Here is a 26,169-nt window from a genome sequence, read left to right on the forward strand (position 1 = left end):
CTATAAACACAAATCCATAACGTCTCACCCAGTTTCCCAAAACAACCTATTTTCAAGTCAAAATGAAGCTCTACACTCAAAACCATTCACTCTTGCTGAAAAACCAAACTTTGCCCTCAGATAGGACACACAAGCCCTCAAAATCACACACACTACAACATAGTCTAACACACTGGTGCAATAAATTCAAAACAACATTTCCAAAACTGGTATGTTATGTTACTTGTGGTTCCCCTTCTCACAAACCTTTGCACATGATGAACAAAAGACACAACCAATGGATACATTGGCACATTTTTATTCATTCATGTACTACACAGTAAAAAAAAAAAAAAAAAAAAAAAAAAAAAGATTATTCCGCCTCAGCCTCCCGTCTTTGGTCTGTGTCAGGCCAGAGAATCTCATCCACATCACAGGCTATATTAGCCCTAGCCAGGCAGCGGGGGTAAAATCCTCTTGCATGCCTGATCCACCCCTGGCACGCATCTACTGACACATCTTGGCAGGCTTCTTCCATGGCCTAGATGAGGTGAACATGCATATAAGGTTCTCGATCATACACTTTCCACTGCCATGCCGAAAAAAAACCTCCTCTATTGGGTTTAGAAAGGGAGAGTATGCAGGCAGAAAGATGTTTGAAAATCTCGGGTTATTGGTGAACCAGTCTCGAACCAGAGCAGCGCGATGGAAGCTGACGTTATCCCAAGCAACAACGTAGTGAGGGTGCTATGGTTGTGCTGGTTCCCTGTGGTCCAACTGGAACATATGCTCTCTTAGACCGTCAAGGAAAGCAAGGAGGAGCATAGTGTTATGGGGTCCTAAAATGGCATGGCGGTGGAGTAGCCCTCGTTGGCTGATGGCTGCGCACATAGTGACATTCCCTTCTTTTGGTCAGGTTGAAACCAGCCTCATCTGCAAAGATAATTTCATGGGGAACAGGCCAGCCTTCAATCTCAAAGATTCTCTGCAAAACACATGAAAAACAGTAGAGTAAATCACTATGCTGAAGCACAGTTCAAGAGGGCACAAATGGCAGCATAAACTGCTATACTCTGATAGTACACAATACTTCATGCGATATCAAAATTCATACCTGAACATATTCCACTCGTTGGTCTTTCACTCTGTCAGCGTTTCGTTCAAAAGAATGAATACCGGTTTCATCCGGAACTGGTGCTTTCGGAGGATGCGGTCATTGGGGAGAGGCTGATGGGGAGAGGCCTCCTCCTCCTCCTCCTCCTCCTCGTCTACCTTTTCCTTCACCACGTCCCCCTCTTCCTCTTCTTACTCCTCTTCCTTCTCCTTCACCACGTCCTCTTCCTCTCCCTCCTCCTTCACCATGTCCTCTTCCTCTTCCTTCTCCTTCACCACGTCCTATTCCTCCTCCTTCACCACGTCCTCTTCCTCTCCCTCCTTGACCTCTTCCTTCATTTCTTTGTGGATCCATTGTTCCAAAGCTCAAATGAACTGACTCTGGCACTTTTATGTATCTTGAAAGTTCTGATTGATGTGTGTTAAATTTTGACTCTTAGTGTTTTCACCTGGGTAATTGTGTGCTAATTGAGCTGAAACTATGCTGACTTGAGTGAACAATATTGAATGCTAGTGCTTTCTAAATGACCACATGGTCTAGGCAATGAGAAATTAAGGGATTTGTGTGTAGAGTTTTGCAGTGACAGTTCAACAAATCTGACTCATGTGTCAAAACAGGGAATAGTGTTTATAGTTTAGTGAAATGGGTGTGCTTTTTGATAAATGGCGTTATGGTTTAGAAATTTTAGTTCAAAAGCCTGGTTATAGTGTTTAACCCTTTCGAGTCGATTAACGCATATATGCGTTTTGAGTCATTTTCACCTGATAACCCCGAAAAGAACTTAAATTACACTCTCAGTTTTAATCGTACAGATAAGAGCAATACATCAATCGAATCTGTAAAGGGTCTAGTTTTTTTTGGATACAGACATAATAACAAAAAACCTTTGTGCACTTATAAAATAAAGATAACAAACAAGGTGCGCTGTCTACAGTCTTTGTCTCCGCTGATCGTCATGTACAAACATTTCATTAAAATGAACTGTAACTCCGTGAATACTCAACGAAAAGACATGAGAGAGATATCTATAGAAAGCCTGGAATGTCTACTTTTAAACTAAACAAGTGCTGCCGAAAACAAATATTCTGAGATAAAGTAATCCATATGAAAACAACGCGATGTCTATTTTTCATATCTCCGCTCATTATATTTAATGTGACCACGCCCCCGCGCTTAACGCGCTATTCAGATTCAAACTGAAGCGCGCGGCTTGAATACGCCCACACAGAAGAAAAGGCATTGAGACTGTTCTTCAAGTTTTTATTTTATTTTACTGTTTGCTTCGCGATGAGAGGACTAAGACATAATTCACCCCAAAAAGATGTGATGTGGTTGAGGATTTGAGAAATGGATTTCCTCAGAAAAAAGAATGAAGCACTTTATTCAGCAGAGATCATAAACAGAGTAAGTCTCTCTTTATTTATTTGTACTAGTTTTCACATAACGTGTAAACATTTTACTAGTTAGACTTTTTCCAAATACTTTTTCCAAACTATAATTCCTGACTAAATGTATAATCAAGTGAAACATTATGAAGTTTCAATAACAATATACAATACTATACCATTCAAAAGCTTGATGTAAATAATATAAATGTGACAAATAGAGATAACTCTAACAAATGTAAAAACAATGCAGTTCTTTCGATTTATTCCCCCTAAAAAACCTGAAAAATATTATCAGCTCTTTTCAACATTAATAATAATAATAATGATGATGATAATAAATGGGGTTTATTTGGTAGAAAATAAGATTGTTAAAAGGATTTCTGAAGGATTGTGTGACTAGAGAAAGGATGCCAGAAAATTTGAAAGTCAGCTTTGATTGTTCCTAATAAACTGTTTAACTGCTCCCCCAAGTGGATATTAAATTATGTTGTGGGATAATTAAATATATTCTTAATAAACTACAAACATAAAATTATATACTTTTATTTTGTTCTCTTTCTTGTAAGTCCTCACTCAGTGGCACAGTTGAATGAGAGGCTCATTATGCAGCTCATTATGCAGGCCTTTGTCTTCTCAGGTGTAAATCACAATGATATTCATGATAGTTGACGCCTACTCGCATATGACTTTTACCAACAAAAAGTGTTTTAGAAAATTTAAATCAATATATTGTTTTCTGTGAGTGAGTAAACAAGATGATTTTCACATCATTCAGAAAGAAAAATTCTAGGCTACAAGCTCCAGTTCTCAACTTTTCCGGCAACCAATTTTATGTATGTGTTTTATTCCCTTATTCAAGTGATTTAACATTTTTAGTTTTTCACTAACCATGCATAACATTTTTTTTCTCAAAAATACAATCATGTACATGCATGGGTTTCACATATTATTATAGCCCAGTTTGTGCTGATTACAGTGATATTAGACTTTACCCATTTAGATATTTATAAGAAACTGAAAAAAGCACAAATGTCAGGGCATGACAAAACTTCTCAAGGCCCCAAAAATACCCTTAGACTCCAGAGGGTTAAGCAGTCGAGAAAAACTGTAATGCCCACATCAATGCTTGACAATGTTTGGCTTATTATGAGCATGCATTGTAGTTATGGCTTCTGCTGCTTTAATTGCCGAAGTTCTTTGAAGTCTGATTGGTTGTCATTGTTTTTATTGTTCATCACTTGGAAAAAATATGATACTGTAAATCAGGGGCGTCGCTAGGCCCTTTTTAGGGGGGCTTCAGCCCCCCTAAACTTATGCCCAGCCCCCCTAAAAAATTATTTGATTAATTAATAAGTGATCGCTTCAGTCCCCTTTAAAAACTCATTTGAAACGGTGGCAAGCTGCATCAAGTTCCGGCTCCTCCCCTGATCTGAGTCTGCACGGATTCAGCGCGTTTTTCAATCCACAGGGGCGCCGAGCAGAGCGAACATCAGAGAGTACAAGGTGTGTGTGCGTGTGTGTGTGTTCTCGCATCCAATACTAATACGTCTTCGCTGCGTTCACTTTCAGCCTTTATCACGGTGTGACAGTTGTTTTTTCTTCCAACAAAAATGAAGCGATTAACACCCATGAAAACATACTTTAGAAAACGATCATGATTTATTTTAATTTACTTTTCAAAATTCAAAACATATTATTGTGTATTTCGGCATTACATTATGCAGCCATTCACAGAAATGATTAAAGACACACATCATTGTCTGAAAGCACTAAATGTCACAGAGAGAGAAACATCATGTGGAGTTATTTTGTTTCGTATTATTAAATATGATTTTGTATTAAGTAATAATGAATCATTAGTGTATCATGATAAATATATTAGAGTAAGAGTAAAGGGATCTGTGATTTTTTTTTTTTTTTTTTTTTTTAAGTAATTGATTTATAGAAGTGGCAAATTGATAATGGTGTTATTTTTAATAAATATAAATAAATATAGAACAGATTAAACATATTGCCAATAGACAATTACATTAATACATGTTTTGTCTATATTCTTAATGAATATTAGCTGGTTAGTTAAATGATTTGAAATGAAATAAATTTCCAGGGGCTGACTTGATGTATAACCAACCGTATTGTTGATTATAAAGGCTAAAAAGCTAAAAATTAATAATAAAATATAATAATTTATTTTTCATTGTAGATGGATATACAACATTTTTTTGTCGTGCGGGAGTACGTCTGCAAATGAGCAACAGTCAGGTGAGAATAGAACAGACAGCCTCACACACACACACACACACACACACACACAATACCACTGTGTTCCCAAGATTCATTGCAGTCATTGAACCCTTATGTTGTTTTAATTTTCTGCCAATTTCCACGTACATTTCATAAGAAAAAGCTGTGGTATCATCAAAGGATAAACATGAATGTCCTAATACTGAATCAGGAAGTCTTTATTGTAAAAATCTACATTCCCAATTCAAAATTTTCCAGTGACTGGTCACATCTAAAAAACTGTATTAGTTTTTTTTACAGTGTTGTATATGGCTCAGTCAGTACTCCTACTCCCATATATGAAATACAGGGAATACAATGGAATAGTGGATTGCAATAAGGTTAGCAGTATACAACCCTACCCTAATAGTCAAATATAATTTTTTAATCATACCCTTATTGGGGGCTGAGCCCCCCTAAAATGAAAATCTTAGAATCGCCCCTGCTGTAAGTTATTCCGACAATATCCTCTGTGGTTTTATTTGTTATTTGTTGGTGTGAACATCCATATTCTCACATAATTAGACCGATTATAACTCTTATAGTTACTGTCCTTGGTGTGATTATTAAAAAAACAAAAACAAACCGGTACTTAGTCTTGTATCAATTTGTCATTCTCTTTAAAGTCACAATGAAACAGAATTAGCAACATCTTTTCGTGAGAGTGTACCAGATTATTTTACATTACAAGGTCCTTTTTTAATGAAACTAATTAACATCTCAAAATAACATCACTCATGCATTTATAAAATAGGGTAAATTTTCGATTTAGGCTGACTGGCTATTTCTTTTCGGGGTTATCAGGAGAAAATGCCTCATAAGGCATATACGCGTTAATTGACTCCAGAGGGTTAAGATAATACCTATAATATTCTGAGATTTATTTTTGTGTTTATATTTTATGTTTATGTAAATTGGGTAAATTTTTAATTGTTCATAGGTGTAGTTTTGGGTGATGTACCATATTTTCCGGACTATAAGTCACACTGTTTTTCATATTTTAGCCGGTCCTGCAACTTATAGTCAGGTGCGACTTAATTATCATGAACTAAGACAAATGAACCAGGAGGAAACATTGCCGTCTACAGCCGCTAGAGGGCGCTCTATGTTGCTCAGTGCTCCTATAGCCTACACTGAAATCATAGAGCGCCCTCTCGCGGCTGTAGACGGTAATGTTTTCTCTTGGTTCTTGGTTCTAAATAAATGCGACTTATAGTTCAGTGCGACGTATATATGTTTTTTTCCTCATCATGACGTATTTTTGGACTGATGCGACTTATACTCAGGTGCGACTTATTATTTACAGTTATAGTAGACTTATATTTACAGTAACCGTAAAAATACGGTAACTGACTTTATTTATGGAGTGAGCATGTGTAGTGAGCAAAGTGCGCATAAGATGGGAAAGCAAGCTGTAAAGCATGAGCTCTGACAAATAAAAGCCACTAAGGCTTCATATCTCTGTTTGCTGGAAATAACATCTTAAACCCATCTACAAAAGAATGGAGATTCCTCCTATGTTCCACAGTCCCTCTTACAATATTAAATTCAAGAAAAGAAATCTGAATTCATCTCAAGCATTAGTCCAGCATTCACATACAGTAGCTCACATCACAGACCTGTATTCCACTTTGTTTGCTAAAGTGCAAGCAGATGGTGTCTTTTGTCCTTCCTAAGCACTGCAAAATGACAAAAACATATAAAACATATAACATTTCATTAGTAGGTGTAGGAAGAACTGTTGCAGCTGTCTGGTGTCTAGTTCCACCCACTCAATCTGATGCATACCAAAGCCATTTCTGGCATTATCATTTGCATATTCAGTCTTTGAAACTACCCCCACACCCATTTACTGACTCAAGGCATCTAATACAGGAGTGTGAAGTTATGGCAGAAAAAAAAGGAGTATGATATTGGCTCATAGTTTCACATATAATGCTTAATGAGGAAACCATACTTCTGCTCAAATTCAACTAAATTGACAAAAAAAAAAAAAAAAAGTTGAAAAAATTAAAAAAATAAAATAGTTTATTAATAATTTAATTTTGCAAGAAGTTGCTATTAAAGCATCATAATTTATATTCTATTCATCTTAACTTCTATCCCAAGGACACAAGTAAACTGAAGCAAGTTGTGATAAGTTGTTGAAACGTTGTTAAAAGTCTTATCTGTGGAAATGTATGCTTGATTCAAACATTTTTAACTCTTTTTTTTTATATGAATGTATTTCATTACTGAAGTATTTCATTCTGTCTGGAACAGAATTGAACAACAGATACACAGAGAAAATCAAGTTGGTGAGGAAAGATAACGTGAGGATTGAGATAAAATAAAAATAAAAAAGAATAAAATAAAAATCAACAGTGTATCAATGGCACACATTTATTTCAGAATAGGACTAACAAACAAAACAACACATGATAATGGCATTCCCCCCAAATCATGCCCCCCCCCCCTTTTCAAATGAGTGAATATTCAACACTTGCACCTAATAACAATTTTATTTTATTATTTTTTTTTTTTTATTATTATTATTATTCACAACATGGAGGCAAATAACCACCCTAATTGTGTCTAAATTATACAAATTATCACTTGCTTTACTATTGTTAGTTTTCTTAAATTGTATGGGTTGTTACAGAAATCTGAATGCATTCTATATCAGGCTTAGGAAAACAGGGATATCATTACTTTGAATGACTTGGAAAAAAAGCAGTATGAATAACTCAAAAGCACATTTATTTAGGCAACTGATTATGGACTAACACTAAGTATATGGATATTTTCTTTAAATTTACATCGCAATACAGTGCATAATTATGAATATTGGTAAAAATAAATAAATTATAATTAATAATTAACTATGCCTTAGAGAGAGAAATGGGCTCTCCAAGCTGTGGTGATTTTATGTGGTTATGTCACTGACACTCTTTATAAAATTCATACACATGCTGAAGCCAGACTAACCACCTGTTGCAGTCTACTGTGAACATTTACATCAAAAGGCAAGCCTGTCCCATGCAATTTGACATAGCATGCCTCTCATGCCATTTGTAAGATTATAAAAGGAAATTCAAATGGCATGAAATTGATATCTGAATTTCAATGTGAGTTTTCCAACAGCTGTCAGGACTTATCAGCCAAATTGCATATTTGGAGTTGCTTCTTGAAAGTAGGATGCTGACACATTATGCAGAGTATAGAGAGGGTGGAAAGGGACTTGATTTAAAAAAAAAAAAAAAAAAAAAAAAAACACCAACATTCCCAGAGAAAGACATTAGCAGAAACATATTTCTTACTGTGAAAGCCAATATTATACTATACACAGTTATACTGGAGACTAACAAAAGTGGTATTCTGGATTTGAATAGAATTGAATTCAGAACATGAATTATATATTTTCTTTTCTTTCTCCAAAATTTTCAAATGTAGTAACTTTTCTAAATAAAATAAAAAGAATGGATTTATTTTTATGCAATGCATGTAATTTTATATATATATATATATATATATATATATATATATATATATATATATATATATATATATATATATAATATATATATTTTACCTCAAAATGTTTATTTTCACCATTAATTTTTATTTATTTTTTGGATAAAATGTGTATTATTTTTCATTTTCATGTCAGTAAAAAATATTTTTAGTAAACTAAAATATGTGTCATGAATGTATGAATGAATGAGTGAATGAATCATGCACTGGCATGATATGAAATGTTATTTAATGACTATGGCCAGTAGATGTCTTTATTGCTCCATGCATTGCCTGATCTGTGAATGTTGAAACAAATTTGCTCTATTACACACACACAAAAAGTGTGAAAAGTCGGGACATCCCATAGGCGTAATGGTTTTTAAGCTGTAGAAACTGTATATTCTAAAGCCCTTCACCAACCCTACACCTAACCCTAACCCTCACAGGAAACTTTGAACCAAGACTCCAGAAATGTAAACACTGTTGACACAGAAATGTGAAATAACAAGAAGTAGATATGTTTTATCAGTTTTTGAGAAAGTTACTTGTCATCCAAGCATTTATATTATTAATACAAGCAGATATGGAGTTGGAAGGAAAAGGAGAATTGAGTTGAGAATGGATATACAGTTGGGTGTCTTCTGCAAAGCAATGGAAGTTTAAACCATGATAACGGATAATGTATAATGGGATCATGTAGATGATGACAGTAAAGGCCCAAGAACAGAACCCTGGGGAACACCGTGAGAGACAAGGGCAGTAGTGGACTTAGCCTGGCAGATAGAGATGTAATGCTGATGGTCAGACAGGTGGGAAGTGAACCAGGAAAGGTCAGTTCCAGAAATACCAAGAGCAGAGAGTCTTGTGATGAGAATAATGTGAGAGATTGTGTCAAAAGCAGAGGGAAGTTCTAACAGAATTAAAATGCTAATGGAGCCTGAGTCAGTGGCCAGAAAGGGGTCATTGACAACCATAAGAAGTGCTGTCTCAGTACAGTGGAGACTATGAAAGCCGGATTGGAAACATTCATTTAGGTTATGAGATTACACATATGACTGAAGTTGAGCAGAGACAACTTTTTTAAACAGCTTTGAAAGAAGCGGGAGATTCAAAATTGGTCTGTATTTGACCATGTCAGATAGGTCGAGTCCAGATTTCTTTATGACAGGTGTGACAGTTGCAGTTTTTAATTCCAGAGGAACAATACCAGTACTGAGAAATGAGAAGTGAAATAAGCAGTGAGACGACAGATGCAGAGATTTTATGTAGAACAGTAGGAGCAGGATCAAGATGCACAGAAAGATGCATTTGATTTCTTGAGTAGCTCAGAAATACAAGCAGGGGTTGGAGGGTCTAAGTCAGTAAAAGTACCAGGTGCAAAATCAGAGGGGAAGTCCTGTGAGAGGAGAGGAGAGTTAATTGGTGGAAAGAGATTGTATATGCGATTTATTTTATTTTGGAAGAAATGTTATAGATTGAGAGGATGCATTGGTAATAAGAGCAGAGTATTAACTGGAGTGTGCCGTTTTTAAAACAGATTTATATAACTGAATTTGGTCCTTCTAAGCAATCAGATTAGATTCAAACCAGTTTTCCTGTAAAGGTGTTCAAGGCAATGACCAGTAGTTTTCAGTTTGCAAAGTGCAGGGGTAAACCAGGGAGATGTATGTGTAGGGGGTACAAGTCTACATTTATGGGGTGGCGTGTATATAGGGCAGTGTAAATGAAGGAATTATATAGGATATCAAGGGTGCTAATGTGTTCAGTAATGTCGAAGAGATGTGTTTGCACAGATTCAGAAAACATTAATGGATTGATAGAATTGAGATTATGGTAGGTATAGCCTGCTAGATTCGACTTTTGGAGCAGCCTAAAGTTGCTGTCTAATAATTTCACATTTGGATGGATGCCAAGTGACCAGTGAGGGACATATCAACAATCAATCTCTTGTGTCTTCTTCTATAATTGGCTGAGAATGGAGTATTTGTGCTTTTAGGTGGACTCTACATTTGCCTGAATCTTCACATTCAATCCTGAATGAATCTCAAAACCCTTTCCAATCAAAATAGTAACAATAACATCTTAAAGGGACACTGAGTAGGAATTACTCCCATCTAGTGGTGAAATTGTATTTTGCATTCAAACTAATTTTGCTCTCCAGCGCCTCGCTTTTTCAAATGTGCGTTGCATCTACGGTAGGCGATATGTACCAAAAAGCTTTGACGGGATGTCTTCTAATAGCACTTCGTCGAGTTTTCCTTCAGGTGAACAGGTGTGTTATTTCAAACAAACTGCAACATGAAAACTAACAAACGAATGTTACAGTATGAATTACTGACTGTGGAAAACATGAAATATTGTAATTAGTAGTTATGTCTAATTTATTCGTTATATTTTCTGAATTATATGTATTGTTAGATATAAAAATATTATAATATAGACTGTAACACTGACTTACCTGTCGAGAAGAAAACTGGCCACTTCAGCGTCTCTTTTGAAATCTTTATCAAGCATTAGCTCTTTCCACCTAGAAAAAGCTTCCCTGACATTAACTCTTGTTTTCTGTAATCTACGGTCACGTTTCCTTTTAGGTTCTATTTTTGACTGTTTTGGCAACTATGTTTTCTTCTCCTGTGGCGCGGCATATGCATGGTCCATAATAAGAATGCAATCCAGACTTTTAAACTTGCCGGTGCAGTTTCAAGCGCCTCTCACTGCTCTGCACCTGCGTTTCTGGCTCTGACCGAAAACGCGCTCTGGAAACGCGTTGGCTTAGTACTTTTTGTCCCTCTCTGCTATTATAGTTTTGCAAGATGGCGGAACTACATGGAAGCCTCCGTCGACCTACCCGTCCTATGTATATAAAGATAATAAATTCTTCATTTACAAGGATTAGTTTAAACATTGGCATAGGTATTTGTACACCATTGAGGGAATATTTATTAATAAAAATATTGATTTTAGATAATAAAATACCTAAAAAGTTACTTATTGTCCCTTTAATTATTTACTTGTTTTAACTGTATACCCACAGAGGAATTGGCCCCTTGTATAACTTGGTTTCTCTCAATGTTATTTTTTTCCCCCATTATCCCCATTATCTAGCATAAAATTTTGTTTTTCATCAGTGAATTGTACAACATTGATTTTCTGTGTGCTTCATGTGATTACCGGTTATCTGCAATTGTCACTCCATCAGGTGCACAGGCTTCAGTATTAAGGATAAACTCTGGATCAAACCCCAAGTTGACAGAAAACTATTTTGTCTTTTGTTTGTGAAAGTAGAAACATAAATATTGTGTGTTTATATTAAACAGTGAGCTTCTTGATTAAAGGCTTAGTTCACCCAAAAATTAGTACTGTTGAATGACACTACAAATATGTAAACTGTAGCTTTTGGCTACTCTTAAATATGTAGCACAAATGTACTGATAATTATAAGTAGCTTTTAAAAGAAAACTAGAACAAAAGAAATCAAAGTGATAATGCATAATGATCTTGATAAATCTAAAGGCAACTCCATGCAATCTGGTGAAATATTGATAACAAATATTAGCATTTAAAGCTTGATAGATCAGGACAATTAATTCAATATTCTGGACAGGCAATTTGCTTTGTTCACTGCTTGCCCAGAGCAGCCACAACTTAATAATTAATAAATCATTGTTGTATATGCAGAGGCTTGCCTCCCTTTGGTCCATTGACTTTCTAAAGAGACCCCAAAGCACAGGCACATTGAGATGAATGGGGGAAATTCATGTGAGAGGAGGCAATGTCTCCATCGCACTATAAGAAGATATGATTAAGATACGGTTAAGGTTGAATGTGATTGGTGCGTGTGTGATAAATTCCACCTCTTGTTTTCGTGTGAGCTCTTGTCTGAATGAAGAAAATTATGGCATTACCGACTTATTATAAAGTAAGTAAGCAACTCTCCCGCTTAGAAACTACTACGTTGTCACGTCATAATAAAACTTGACATGGCTTGAAAATGTGATGACTGCATCAGTTTTTAGTGGGCATTCAGTGTGATGAAAGGAAAGATATATCTTCTTGTCTGTGGGAGTGTTTACAGAGCTTTTATGACGATGACCCGAAATAAGTTGATTATAAAAAAAAAAAAAACCCAGCTGAACTTAAGTTCACAATTAAACAATATTGGTAACATTTTACAATAAGGTGTCATTAGGTGAACAAACAATACAAATGTATTACAGTATTTATTCATCTTTGTTTACATTAGTTAATACAAATACAGTTGTTCATTGTTAGTTCACAGTGCATAAACTTGTTAACAAACACAACTTTTGATTTTAATAATTAATTCGTAAATGTTGTAATTAATATTAACTAAGATTAATAAATGCTGTATAAGCAAGCTATTGTTTACTCTTAGTTAATGGTAATTAAAATAGTTAACTAATGTTAACTAATGAAAACTTATTTCTAAACTTTTTCCAGAATATTGTTCAATTTGTTACTTCCTTTAGTTATTATTTTAAATAAATATAAAACTGCATAAAAATATTATGAAATGTATAATTAGTATAAAAAAGATATTAATAAAATACAAAATATAATTATATTTGTTCTGTTTTTTTATGTAGTATTTCTAAATAAATCTGCCTCATTTTAAAACACTACTGCACACACACACACACACACACACACACACACACACACACACACACACACACACACACACACACACACACACACACACACACACACACACATTATTCATGTAATAAAAAGTTCATAATGTAGTGATTTTCTCAAAACTTCATAGTCATAATGTAATATAATTTTTGCAATATGGGAAATTAATTACATTGTGATCTTAATGAAATCACTTTTATGATGATTTCCAAAGGAAGTTTTTTATAATATATAGCACAACTGAGACTTCATTTCCTGAGGATCCTCAAGAAAAATCAACTGCAAGGAAAACTGCTGATATACTCCTGTTGGTATTTCATTGCTCCATAGAGAGTGTGCTGACCTACTGCATCTCTGTGTTTTATACCAGCTGCTCAGCAGCGGACAGTTCAGTCCTCCAGAGTGTCATCAGTACAGCCTGGAAGATCATCGGCTGCCCACTGCCCTCAATGGAAGACTTATTCAGCTCTTGACCCATCCCACTCTGGACATCATCTTTTTGTCCAGCAGCCTTTTAGTAGGCACTTCAGATATATTGTATCATGAACAAACAGATTTAAGAACAGTTTACCCCAGAGCCATAAAGGAAATTAATACTGTTAAAGGGGGGGTGGAATGCTATTTCATGCATACTGAGTTTTTTACACTGTTAAAGAGTTGGATTCCCATGCTAAACATGGACAAAGTTTCAAAAATTAAGTTGTACATTTGAAGGAGTATTTTTGTTCCCAAAATACTCCTTCCGGTTTGTCACAAGTTTCGGAAAGTTTTTTTCGAGTATGGCTCTGTGTGACGTTAGATGGAGCGGAATTTCCTTATATGGGTCCTAAGGCACTTCTGCCGGAAGAGCGCGCGCTCCCGTATAGCGAGGCTGAGCAGCACAGACACTTCACTGATCAGAGCGATTCACTGATCAGAGCGAGAGCGTCGCGAAAAGTCACAAAAGAAGTGTGTTTTTGGTTGCCAGGGCAAGACAACCCTGCACAGATTACCAAAAAAACAGCATTAGGGGCCAGTGGATGGAGTTTATTTTTACAGAGCATCAACGGAGTTGTGCAAGTGTTTTTGTTTGTTCCCTGCATTTCGAAGATGCTTGTTCACAAGGCCCAGTTTGACGACGGATTTGCGTATCGTTTATTTATTAAGGATGATGCAATCCCAAGGAAAAAGGGCCACGATCGCGTGTTGGAACCGCAGGCGGTGAGTAAAACTGCTTCAAATATCTCTGCCTCCTTGTTAGTGCGTCCCCTCCCATGCCAGAGACCCGGGTTCGAGCCCCGCTCGGAGCGAGTCGTTGCTGCTGCTGCTTTCGTACTGTTTCAGCCTCTGGATCTGATTCTGGATCATAAATAAACGGCTGAATCTAACTGTTAGCCATGGTTTGTTTTGGATGATGGGTTTTCCCTCACTGTAATGTCACAGCTTCCACATGCTCTCAACGCAAAAGCCTATTCGCGCTCGTGATTCTTTAGCTCCGCCCACACGTCACGCCTCCAGCGGCTCGTGTTTTTCCGGGAAAAATCGGTACAGACTATCTTTCTCTTATGAATATAATAAAACTAAAGACTTTTTGGATTTATGAAGGATGCAGTACTACTCTATAGGTACTCAAGATTAACAGGATATTGAGTGAAAACGAGCATTTCACCCCCCCCTTTAAATACTGAACTCTCAATTGCACTTTGAACGATCATATTTCAGTTGGATTAATTGTATGTAGGGCCAGTTCACAATAATGATGTGATATAGATAGACAGACAGACAGATCGAAATAGATAGATAGATAGATAGATAGATAGATAGATAGATAGATAGATAGATATATAGATAGATAGATAGATAGATAGATAGATAGATAGATAGATAGATAGATAGATAGATAGATAGATAGATAGATGCTAAAAATATTGTTAATGTTATTAATCATAAAAAATACAATAACAATAAAAGGGAATTTAATTGAAAATGAATTGAATGTTTTGGGAAACTGGATCATAACCACAATGCCTAATTTAATAATGTTGCCTTTCAGATTCATGTGTGCTTGTGTTGAATTGTCATAACACTTTCAATGCTGGTGACAAGAAACATGAGAATCAGTGATGATGCTTTATGTCATCTTTGTGGGAGACATTTTGTGGTGGCAAGTTGATGTTACTACATTTGTATTAAATTTCATATTTATTTAAGAAAATGTAAAAATGTACATTATTTTACCTAAAGTATCTAAATAATGAGATAGATGGAAGGAACTTAATGAACGTTCACCAGAAGTGTGATTTTCTCCTAACTCACAACACGGCTGGGAGTCCAGGGACCAGCAAAAGTTCAAGAGTGATTTTAATCAGTTCTTATAGGAGTTACTGATCCTTGCAACAGGCCTGTCCTGTGCCACCAGCCACTTAATGATGTGGATCAATGTCAGGGATAAATTGTGTTCTCTCTGCTTCCCGTGCTGTGGGTATAAGCTCTGGGGAAAGTGATTAGTGAAGTCGGATCTCAGCTGGTGTCTGTCAGACTGAGAAGCATGTAATCCTCCAAAGGCTTTGACTGTGGCAACTGCTTCAGCTATTGTGTGTCTGTGGAAACATTCATGCATCTTCATGATCAGAAGCGATTTGTTTATCTTCCTTTTGTTTGTTGATTAAGGTTGCATACACTCTGTTTACACTTTATTAAAAAAAAAATAAAATAAAAAAAAATAAATAAAAATGAATCATGATATATTATTGCTAAGCTAATATTAATTTCATTGTAATCAATTTTCTCCCTCTGTTTTTCTTTCTCTTTCTCTCTCTCACTTTACATTATTAATGTAATACAAAGTTCATAATGTAATGAATTTCTCAAAACTTTATAGTCTTAAACTTATAATGTAATAGCAATTGTTATTTATTTATTTATTTATTTTTGAAAAATGAGAAATGAATTACATTGGGATATTACTGAAAACACTGTCATCTAATGACAATTTCCAAAGCAAGCTATTTGTCACTGTGGATATGGAGTTTAGGTCTATAGGCATTTGGACCATGACACAAGCTTCATAAGTTGGCTCTTGGACAAAAAAAAAAAAAAAAAAAAAAAAAAAAAATCACTCACTGCTCTTGAATGAATAACTTTAGCAGCTTTAATAAGAATACATTTCTTACTTAAATGCTGCTCATTTATAAATGTTGCGTATGCACAAAATGGGCATAATATATGCGTATGCAATTTTCCATGCACATATCGTGATTTATAAAAAAACTTTATTTTTAATAAACTTTAAACTTTACTTTTTTTTTGTACGGACATTATAAACCAAGTGTATGAACTATTTTTCATGGAGTGAGAAAAGTAATGAAATAAACAACGATTTTAAACTTTTCATGTAGTTTTCATGTTGATATACTCATTTGCATTAAATATTCCACTCGCATTAAAGGAAATTAACAATGAAATTACATAATTTTACAAACAACATAATTACATAATTTCATTAACAATAAACACATTTTTCCCGTGACGTTATTTTTTTAACGACAGCGACGAGTGCTCTAAGTGCACAATAATTCATCTTTAAAAATATTTTAGCGAGAACAATGATCGATGATGCGCACTCACTGCAATATTATGGCGGACACTGCTGGATTACTGTACAACCACAGCTGCATGGAGTTGTTAATGTCATGTAAATCATCTCTACAACATTATGAAAAATACCAATATATTTGAAGGATATAACTAGGGAAAAACGGTAAGATTTGCATGTTTCCTTTTAAAAAATACTTTGTCAGTGACGTTGATTATCAGACAATACACTGCAATAATTGTTTAAACAATTGAAATACGATTTGGCCAGTGTTAAAGAATGAGATGAACTACAATATATCTGAGAACAACTTTAAACCATTTAGTTTTATGGATATTTTCATATATTTATTCTAAAACATAGGAAAAATACTATTTCCGTACTGTTTCTGTGTTAAACATGATATGCAGATGAGGTTATGCATAGTAAATCTAGGCGTTGTAAGCTCCATATATTTCGGGGAGGAGTTGGGGTGGAGATGCACATACTTCCATTGACTGGAATGTATAAAGAGATTTTTGCACAGGTCTTAGCGTACAAATATTTTAAGAATCTGAAAAATTTGGGCATACCCAAAATCTAGCTTTTGTGTCTATTTAAAATTTTAGGATGAAATCTACGGAGAGAGACCCCTGGTGAGGAAGCATGTGCATTTTTATGACTCCTCACCAGAGTATATATAATGTAATATAATTAATTGTTTGGTCCCACTTTATATTAGGTGGCATTAACTACTATGTACTTACATAAAAAATAAGTACAATGTACTTATTGTGTTCATATTGTATTGTAAAACACTTTTGCTGCTATTGAGGTGGGATGGGGTAAGGTTAGGGAGAGGGTTGGAGGTGTGGGTAAGTTTAAGGGTGGGTTAAGGTGTAAAGTATCGGTTGACAGTGTAATTATAAATGTAATTACAGAAGTTAAATACAGATGTAATTACATGTCTTTTTTTTTTAATATGAGTACAATGTAAAAACATGTTTGTGCACAATAAGTACATTGTACTAAATTATTAATTAAAATGTAAGTACATAGTAGTTAAGGCCACTTAATATAAAGTGGGTCCAAAACAACAACTCTATTTAAAATTTTTACATTAACAATGCATTTATTCCAAAATAATTACTAAAGGCAGTAACAATTTTAACATTATATGTTATTTGTGAACTTACATTCAGCTATTCTCTTTAATAGTTAAATTTTAACTTTGTGAAAATCTTTCAAATAATCGACCATCAAAGCTTGGTAAAAACTGAGATTTACTTTAAATTTCACCAAGCTGATGACAAATCATATTTTCAAGCTATTTTAAGTCTAATTTTGAGTGTGTGTGTGTGAGTTGTTTACTTTATTTTATTTTATTAGTCTTCCCATTAATGCCATATTCTGTTCAATCAGACTGATTCACAAACACGGAACGTGCACAAACAAGAGACAATTTATTATATGTATTATATTTATTATATTACAAGAGGCAATTTATAGAGGGTATTTATTGCATGAACCAATCACAGTGGATCTAATCATCCGATCATATCACAATGGAGGCACATTCCCACATTCATTCTCAATCACCCCCCACTAAACCCACCTCAGGATTTATGGTTTTGTTAAAACTCAATGTGTTTAGGCGAGTCGAGTGAGATGCGGACTACAACTGTAACTTTACCTGCTGGTGCCACTGTTGGACAGTGTTTCTTTTAGATTATAAAGCAATAAAGCAATAAATAAAAGGCACAGAAGGAATGGCTTACAGCACAAATATCAGTGTCTGTCACATGAGCACTCAGTCAGTCTACAATCACAATCATTGAAATGCAAGGCCAGTCTCTCCAAGTCCATTTGGTATTTCGGTCAAGTGAGATTTCTGTGTTGGCTGGGTCCAGCGCAAGGGCAAAGAAATAGAAAATAAATAATGGAAACAAAAGTGTGTGTCACTCATGGAGATCGGTGAATCAAACACACCTTATTCATGACATCAACTCATTAGTTAGAGGCTTCACTGAACGTGGTTGGTGTGTTACATGTTGCTTTGTCATGCAATAAAAAGAAAATGTTACATTGCTAAACCACTAATACATTATTAAAATGTAACCTTTGATATGCCACACTTCAACGTCTTGTTTCAACAGCAGTCAAGTAGACACAGGAAATAATATTATGTTTATTAAAGTGTTCCATTATGCCTTTTCGAATATTACCTATCATGAAATGTGTCATATAGCTGTATGAGAACATGAGTGCACGATAACTAAAGAACACGATAACTAAAAACGTAAAAAAAAAAAAAAAAAAGAGTCAGCTCAAAACCATCTAAATGAGTCATCAGGAATTTGAACCTTATTCTGTTACAGCTGTACGTCATGAAGTAACACATTTGCATAATGTCTGCCCACGTTCTACATCGCAGACTTAACTGCCACAAACACAGTAACATTTCTGTGTGGTTAACATCATGTCGAGAAGACGCTGTATTCTACACTGTGAGAGTAAATTTGTTTTATCACACCTTATGATTACCACAAACTTGTTAACACTTGACACTTACCACTGAGAAATGTCCTGCTCCAGTCATGCTTGTGAATCAGTCTCTTGTTGATCAGCCACTTCAAATGTTTCATCATCAGAGTCCAGCTCGAATTGGTAAGGTACAATCGATACCATCTTTTCTATGCATTGACAAGTCTCCAAGGCGACCCTGGCATGGTTGGAAGAGGTGGGCCAGAACACAGTTCGGTTGGGCTCGGGCACAGTACACATTTAGTTTGTGCAATAACCATGCTGGAGCATGGAACAGTTACTATTTTGTTTGCTCTACAGTCATCATTATGACCGCAATCATATTACATTACTAATACTACGCTACACTTTTCAGTTAATTTAATTCAATCAAGTATATTTAAGTTTAGAATGAGCCAGGTTCTCAGCTTATTGATGAACTGGAATTAGTCTGGGATTTAAAGCTGCAAATTCTTTAATTAATGTCAGCTGCCTCTATAATAATTCCGGGGGATGATCGCACTCGGTTCAAGGCAACAGTGCCTAGTGTGAGTACACCCAGTCTTCAGAACGTCATTTCTCCAGTTGCATCAGACCCTTGCATCAGGCAAGTGTTACTATGGAAGCTGCATGTTAAAAACAGAAATAAAAAGAGCCAGAGGATGATTTTCCAATGCACCATACTGAGATCAATGCTGGCTCCATAGTGAGAGCTGGCAGTATGTATTATACCCAAGTGAACCTCACTATGGGACAGGTCATAACTAACTCTGATTCATACATATTTGCATCACAATTTGACTTTTACTGTGAAAGGTTATGACGAGGTAGAAGTGGTTTAATGATGAACTAGGCAGGAAAGACCCAGATATACTACTAATAAAGTATCTAAATTTGAAAAAAAAAAAAACTACCTCATCTGCTATTAAAAACACCTTTGTGATTCAACTGAAAAGCAAATTGTCAAATGCAAGATCATACAATAACTATGGAACAATAGCATAACAAACATACTAACAAAAAATGTACAGTAGTGGCCAAAGTGACATCCTGCCTAGAAAAGCAGAAATATTTGTTAGTAGTCCTATCATACACTTTATCTCAAGTCTTGATGATTTATTACCCTGATTTATGGCCTGATTTATGGCCGTACAGTCCGTGTAGATTGACAGGTAGTCAGAAGTGTGCATGGTCAGTTTGGATTGATTTATGACTATAAGGCCTGTCAGTCAAAGCGGTTGCCATGCCACTGGGTCCTGTGACCCTTGATTGACATGGCAGAGGTGTGTAAATCAAAAGATCAAAGAGATCTCAGATTTGACTTGTGTTGTGTTTATTACTGGATATATGATGGTTGTATCTGTTACCAGAGCAGTGGGGGATTTCTTATGATGGTTGTATCTGTAACCAGAGCTGTGGGGGTTTCTGTGAAGTTCCTTTCTGGCTTGTTGTTCACACCTAAAGACAGTGGGAGGTGTTTGGGTTCTTCCTGGGGAAAAAAAATGGCTGTGCAAAAGTGAGGGTTTTGACGTCTTGACAGGATCAATGTTTGTTTGATCTATATGGTGTTGATACCTAGGCACCGACAGGCCACATGCCCCCCGTCTACAAACACATTTGAAAAGGAGGACGATGTCTGGTGTCTTTCCAGGTGAGAATTTCAAAGAGTGAGAGAGACAATTATCTAAATCATCAACTAACCAAGCCGCTGAAGAGATAAATAATTGAATGTTATCTGGAATTAATAAAATCAAACAGGCATTCCTTAATGTTAAGAAAATACTATCCTTAATATGTAATGTGTAAAAGGAGTTGAAATCTCACGCTAATTTTAAAACCAACTCTAAACACACACACACACACACACACATTGGTTTTCCATGTTCTATGGGACATCCCGCAGACGTAATGTTTTTTAGACTGTACAAATTGTATTTTGCATCACCATATACCAACCTTACACTTAAACCTACCCCTTACAGAAAATTTCTTTCATTTTAAGATTTTCAAAAACACTTCATTCTGTATGCTTTATAAACTTGTTTCCTCACGGGGACAAAAACAATCCCCAAGGATTTTGGATATTGCCATCATTGTTCCCCATAACATGGGGTATACCTGAACCACACAAACACACACACACACACACACACACACACACACACACACAGACACACACAGTAAATCTGAGTAAACTAAATTTTATTTATGAGCAAATTCGTATTTGTTGTTTTTACTTTGTGTTATGTAAGAAATGTAATTACACCTACCATTTTAAACATGTCTAAAAGATTACACATTGTGTGTCACTAAAGCAAGGCACACTGTCTATTGTCTTAAAAAATGTTTAAATAACCTGATGACCAGCATTGTTTCTTTAGATCATTTACGCACACAAGTGCTTTTTTCGCACGAGTAGAAAACTCTTTGGATGTGTTTGGCAAACATCATTTCTACATCTTAAATGCATGACTGAACTTTTCTCATTCGACAGAAATACTATATTCTAATTATTTACCCGGCCTATAACACTTGGTGTAAATGTTCTTACCTAGAACAGAAAACATACACTTTGACTATTTGACTATTTTGTAGGCATCATGTAATGTTAAATGGTTTACAAAAAAAATTTAGCATCAGCAGCTGTGATTTTCAAAATGAAAGAAATGTACAAGCTAAGGATGTTTCAACTATTATCATCATTTCCTTTTGACTCTGATAAACTGGTAATGAATTTTCTATGCAAGTGACACGATATACAGTTCTCATACTATTTGTGTAGATAGCTGTGCTAAAACATTTATGACTATTTTTGCATGCCAGCAGATTATGTCAAGGGTGTTTCACATCTAAGAATCACAATGTTTTTTAAATGACATTTTTCTTACACCTCAAGATTTAGCCATATCAAGATTTTGGACGGCCGTTCACAATTTGTTTGTTGGACTGTACGTTTTTAGGTGATCTCTGTGTGGTGTCATCATAATAGGAATAAATGAAAATTAAGAACTTAAGTTACAGTTTTTCTCTTTGAGATATTTCTTTTAGTGCAACTTTGTGTCTGTCCAAAAAGGGTGATCACATGAAGCATCGACACAACAAAAAATTAAGTCTAGCTGTTTTACACTTAAAACTATTACAACCTAAACAAATGAAACGGTTCCACTGAAAGATGCCCACTCGTTTAAGTTTGAGCATGTTAAAGTTTCCACGCTCCTGTGTAGAGATAAATTTTATCCATAACCTTTTGTGTATTCACGTGACCAAATCACTAAGAAAGAGAGTATAGCAAGAAAGCAAATGTTTACAATGCATATAAAATTCAGAATACAATTGTTAAAAAAAAATTATGTTGATTTGTAAATGGTATTTTTTATTAATCCACTAGATTAAGTCATCTTGTTCAGATAGCAGATGAAACTATTCACATTTTGTTTGTTTGGCCGTTTTTGTTTGAATACTCCTGTAAGTTCATGCTAACTCTCGCGTGGGAAAGAGAGCAGGGTGAGCACATCCTATTCATTTAAGAAAAAGTATTAAACATTTGACCAAACTTTTTTATTATTTTGACAAAACACAACAACATTAAAGAATGTTATCCGTTCCTATGGCCATCTTCTTTGACTCAAATAAAGCAACATCTCTGGTGTACGCAAGCATCTACAATGTGTGTATATGCTAAACATCTGTTTCTCCACTTCTGCCAGATTTGTTAGATGGGCTTTTGTTGTAATACAGACACATTTGAGAACTATGATGTTCTCACTTTTGTAATGGTTATAGAAAAATTCAAAAATAACTCTTGCATACGTAGCAAAACTGACTAAAAAAATCACTGAATTATGAAATGCAAAAGTGTGTACGGCATTTGACAAAACAGGATTTTAGCTGTAATGAGCACATAAGACAAAAATTGTCAAAGTGTGACTTGTAAATATATTCTATTTTATTTTATTTATTTAATTATTTTTACCAGAGATAGTCGACTGATCTGTTTACATGTTGTTTTGCCGTTTTCTGATGAAGAGTTTTCTCTGACTGGTCAAACATACAGTGCCTGTTCATAGGAATTTTTACAGCATAAAAATATCGCCCCTACATCTAGAGCTCTTGTTCATATAGCTGATGATGATGTTCACATTTTTATTTGTCGTACTCGTTAGTTTCAACATTTCTACTGGACATTAAAGAGTAGGCCTATGTGTACTCCCTTTATGTCAGAAGCATTAACATCTACTGTGTGCTAAGAATTTTCTGCTTTCTCCACTTTTGGTGGATTTGCTAGAGGGACTATGTGACCTTGTTGTAATGTGATTACGTTTAAGATCCATATGATTGCACTAAACCCCCTTGAATAGGTTATAGACATACTCTTTTATACAGGAAATGTTTCCACAACAGAAATATGTATCAGAATAACAAATACCTAATTTGAAAATATGAAATCCTCTCTTCTAAACTATTGTGAAAACTTTTAATGTTGATCCGGCCCACCAGCCGTGTATCTTTTTCATTGTTTTTTAGATAAAGACTATTCTCAGAGTTTGGTAAACAGGCAAAAACATGAACAAAATGTAGTACAAGATGATTAAATGATTGTCAAGAGACTGTTTAAACTGAGATTGTGATGCACTTTAGAGCTTTTTCTGGTCTACCAGTGTCACAAAGACACAAAATTTTCAATCAACTTGAAAATGAGTCCTGCCATTTTCTGTTCTGACTGTTACACTTAATACAAAACCATCTATTACACTTAAAGTTAGACATTAAAAGTCATGGATGCCACAGGAACTATTTCCTTTCTCTGTTTCTCTAAACATCACACTAAATAAACCAGAGATCACATGTAGAAAGAATTCATTGAAAGGGGCATGTTTTAGTCCATTTTAGATGGTCTGCACCAACACATGTTTTAGATGTTTTAGGTATTCATCAGACTAACAGGTTTGATTCGGGAAACACACACGACTGGAACTGAGTGTTGTCATGTCTTTATAATTGATCTACTTTTACTTTTAAAACAACACAGTGTGAAATTATGGTCTTCGACAGCATGGGCCCCTGAAATGTTGTAGTATATCTTTGTTTTCACAAAATATCGAAACATTTATCTATCTTAAAATATTAGTTATTACGTGTTTACAAAGTTGTCATGTCTGACGTTTACATTTTTAAGAACATCTGATATAGTTTATCATCTTTTAAATTTTATAACGTATATTTCATCAAACCTTGACGCCTGAAAAACGGGTTTAGCATCAGTCCACATTTCAGTTGTTAGCCAGAAAATGCAAGTGAGCCGATATTTCATTAACCAGATAATCTACATGATGTGAAACTAGCTCACAGTTACATTAGAGTTTTGGGGTTCTAGTTTATGTTGAATAGTGTTTTGTTACTGTTCCACATGTTTAACACCACATTACTCCATTGTGAACATATGTACTGTATAAAAGGTTTTTCACTGTAGTAGTCCAACTCTGAAACCAGACCAAACAAAAATGAGCTTGAGCCTTAGTTGAAGCAGAATTAAAATGTTTTCTTTTTATCTTTCCATGATTTGTGCGTGTTGTTCTGAACCATGGTTTCATTTTAAACATCACAATCGTATTGTATTGTCCCGCATGATTGTAAAGAGTTTTGTGTGTGTCAGTCTCTGGATTTTTTTTTTTTTGCAAACAGAACTGCTGTAATGTTAGCGAGCTCTTTGTGTTGTCTGCTTTACTGTGTTTATATACGTCAGATTTCTTTAAATTTGCTCGATTAAAGTATTTAACACAGTTTTGGGTAATGTGAGTGTGTGTGAATATAGAGGATCTTTACAAATATTTTTTAACACTCTGAACCAAGACTGCTTCTTTTAAATATAACATTAACACATTCATAATAATTATAGTTCTCGGCCGATTTGTACATTATTAAATTATATTAGTGGTCATCACAAACTTAAGGTGTAAACAAAAGTACCTTGCAACAGTGTGCTTTAGATTTACTAGAAAGATCATTTGAATGCTTTGTTCGAAAGGAAAACATACATTGTTTAAGAGAAAATAATCTCACTGAATGTGCTAAAGCATCCAATGTTTTAAGACTACTGAAGGTGTCACATCCTTGTTTGTTTCACACCTGTGGGGTCCTACCTACTTTCCAAGTGTGATATTTAAAAAAGCTTTAGGGGCATATAGTTAACCACAGAAGACTTTCTGCATGCTCCTGTTACAATGACTGCCGCAGCGCCAAACAGTCCTGAAACATCTAGAAGAATGATGTGTGTAACACCGCCAAGAAGTTCTGCTGAAATGAGAGAGGAGCTGACTTTTGTACCAAGGGAATCAAGGGAAAAACCAAGGGAAGAGCATAAGAAAAGTTCTCATTGAAGATGAAGATTTTGTGAAACAAGATTTCACTGTGTCATATGATCGTGTGGGGAGATTTGTGTTTGACAGAGTTGCAGATTGTGAAGCTCTACGTTTTGGAATCTTATGAAGAATATACATCCGAATGCACCTACCTGCTTTTGACCGCCGTAGACTGGGCATACTTCTACAATCAAATTTGGAGAAACTTTAATATGGATGAAAACATCTGGTACATTTTCCAATGGGATGGTACAATGCCTGGTATGCGGTACTATGCAAGAAAGCCACCAGACTACATATCTATAGCATCCTATTGGAACAAAACGCTTCATGACCAGAATTATCTCATGCAGATAAATAAACGTCGGGAGGACTTTGAAACAAACTTTGATTTTGATGAGTCTGATCGTGACTGGCCTCTTCCTGAGGTCAACTCTTACGAATGCTGCAAAAAGAGACTATATTTTGAGCAATGTGACATACCCATGTTGAGAACAATTTTTTCAATGATAAACAAGCTGTTTCAGTCAATTTAAATTTATTTTAAAACTGAATGATCAGTCAGATAATAGTGTATTCGGTATAACAAACCTGAACAATGATGTTGTAATGTTTCTTTTTCAGTATTTACTCACCCTTCTATGTGTTCCTTGCTCTATGTTTAATAAATGGCTGTTGGATTAAATTTTCCCAAGCCACAATACATTACTGTTACTTGAAACAAGTGTCTTAACAAAAATCCTAATAAACCTCGTAATCTATAATCAAAATATCTTCCAGTGAAAATGACAGAATTCTCTTTGGTGACATAAGCTA

Source organism: Carassius auratus, unplaced genomic scaffold (assembly GCF_003368295.1).
Source record: "Carassius auratus strain Wakin unplaced genomic scaffold, ASM336829v1 scaf_tig00009130, whole genome shotgun sequence".
Taxonomy (NCBI): domain Eukaryota; kingdom Metazoa; phylum Chordata; class Actinopteri; order Cypriniformes; family Cyprinidae; genus Carassius; species Carassius auratus.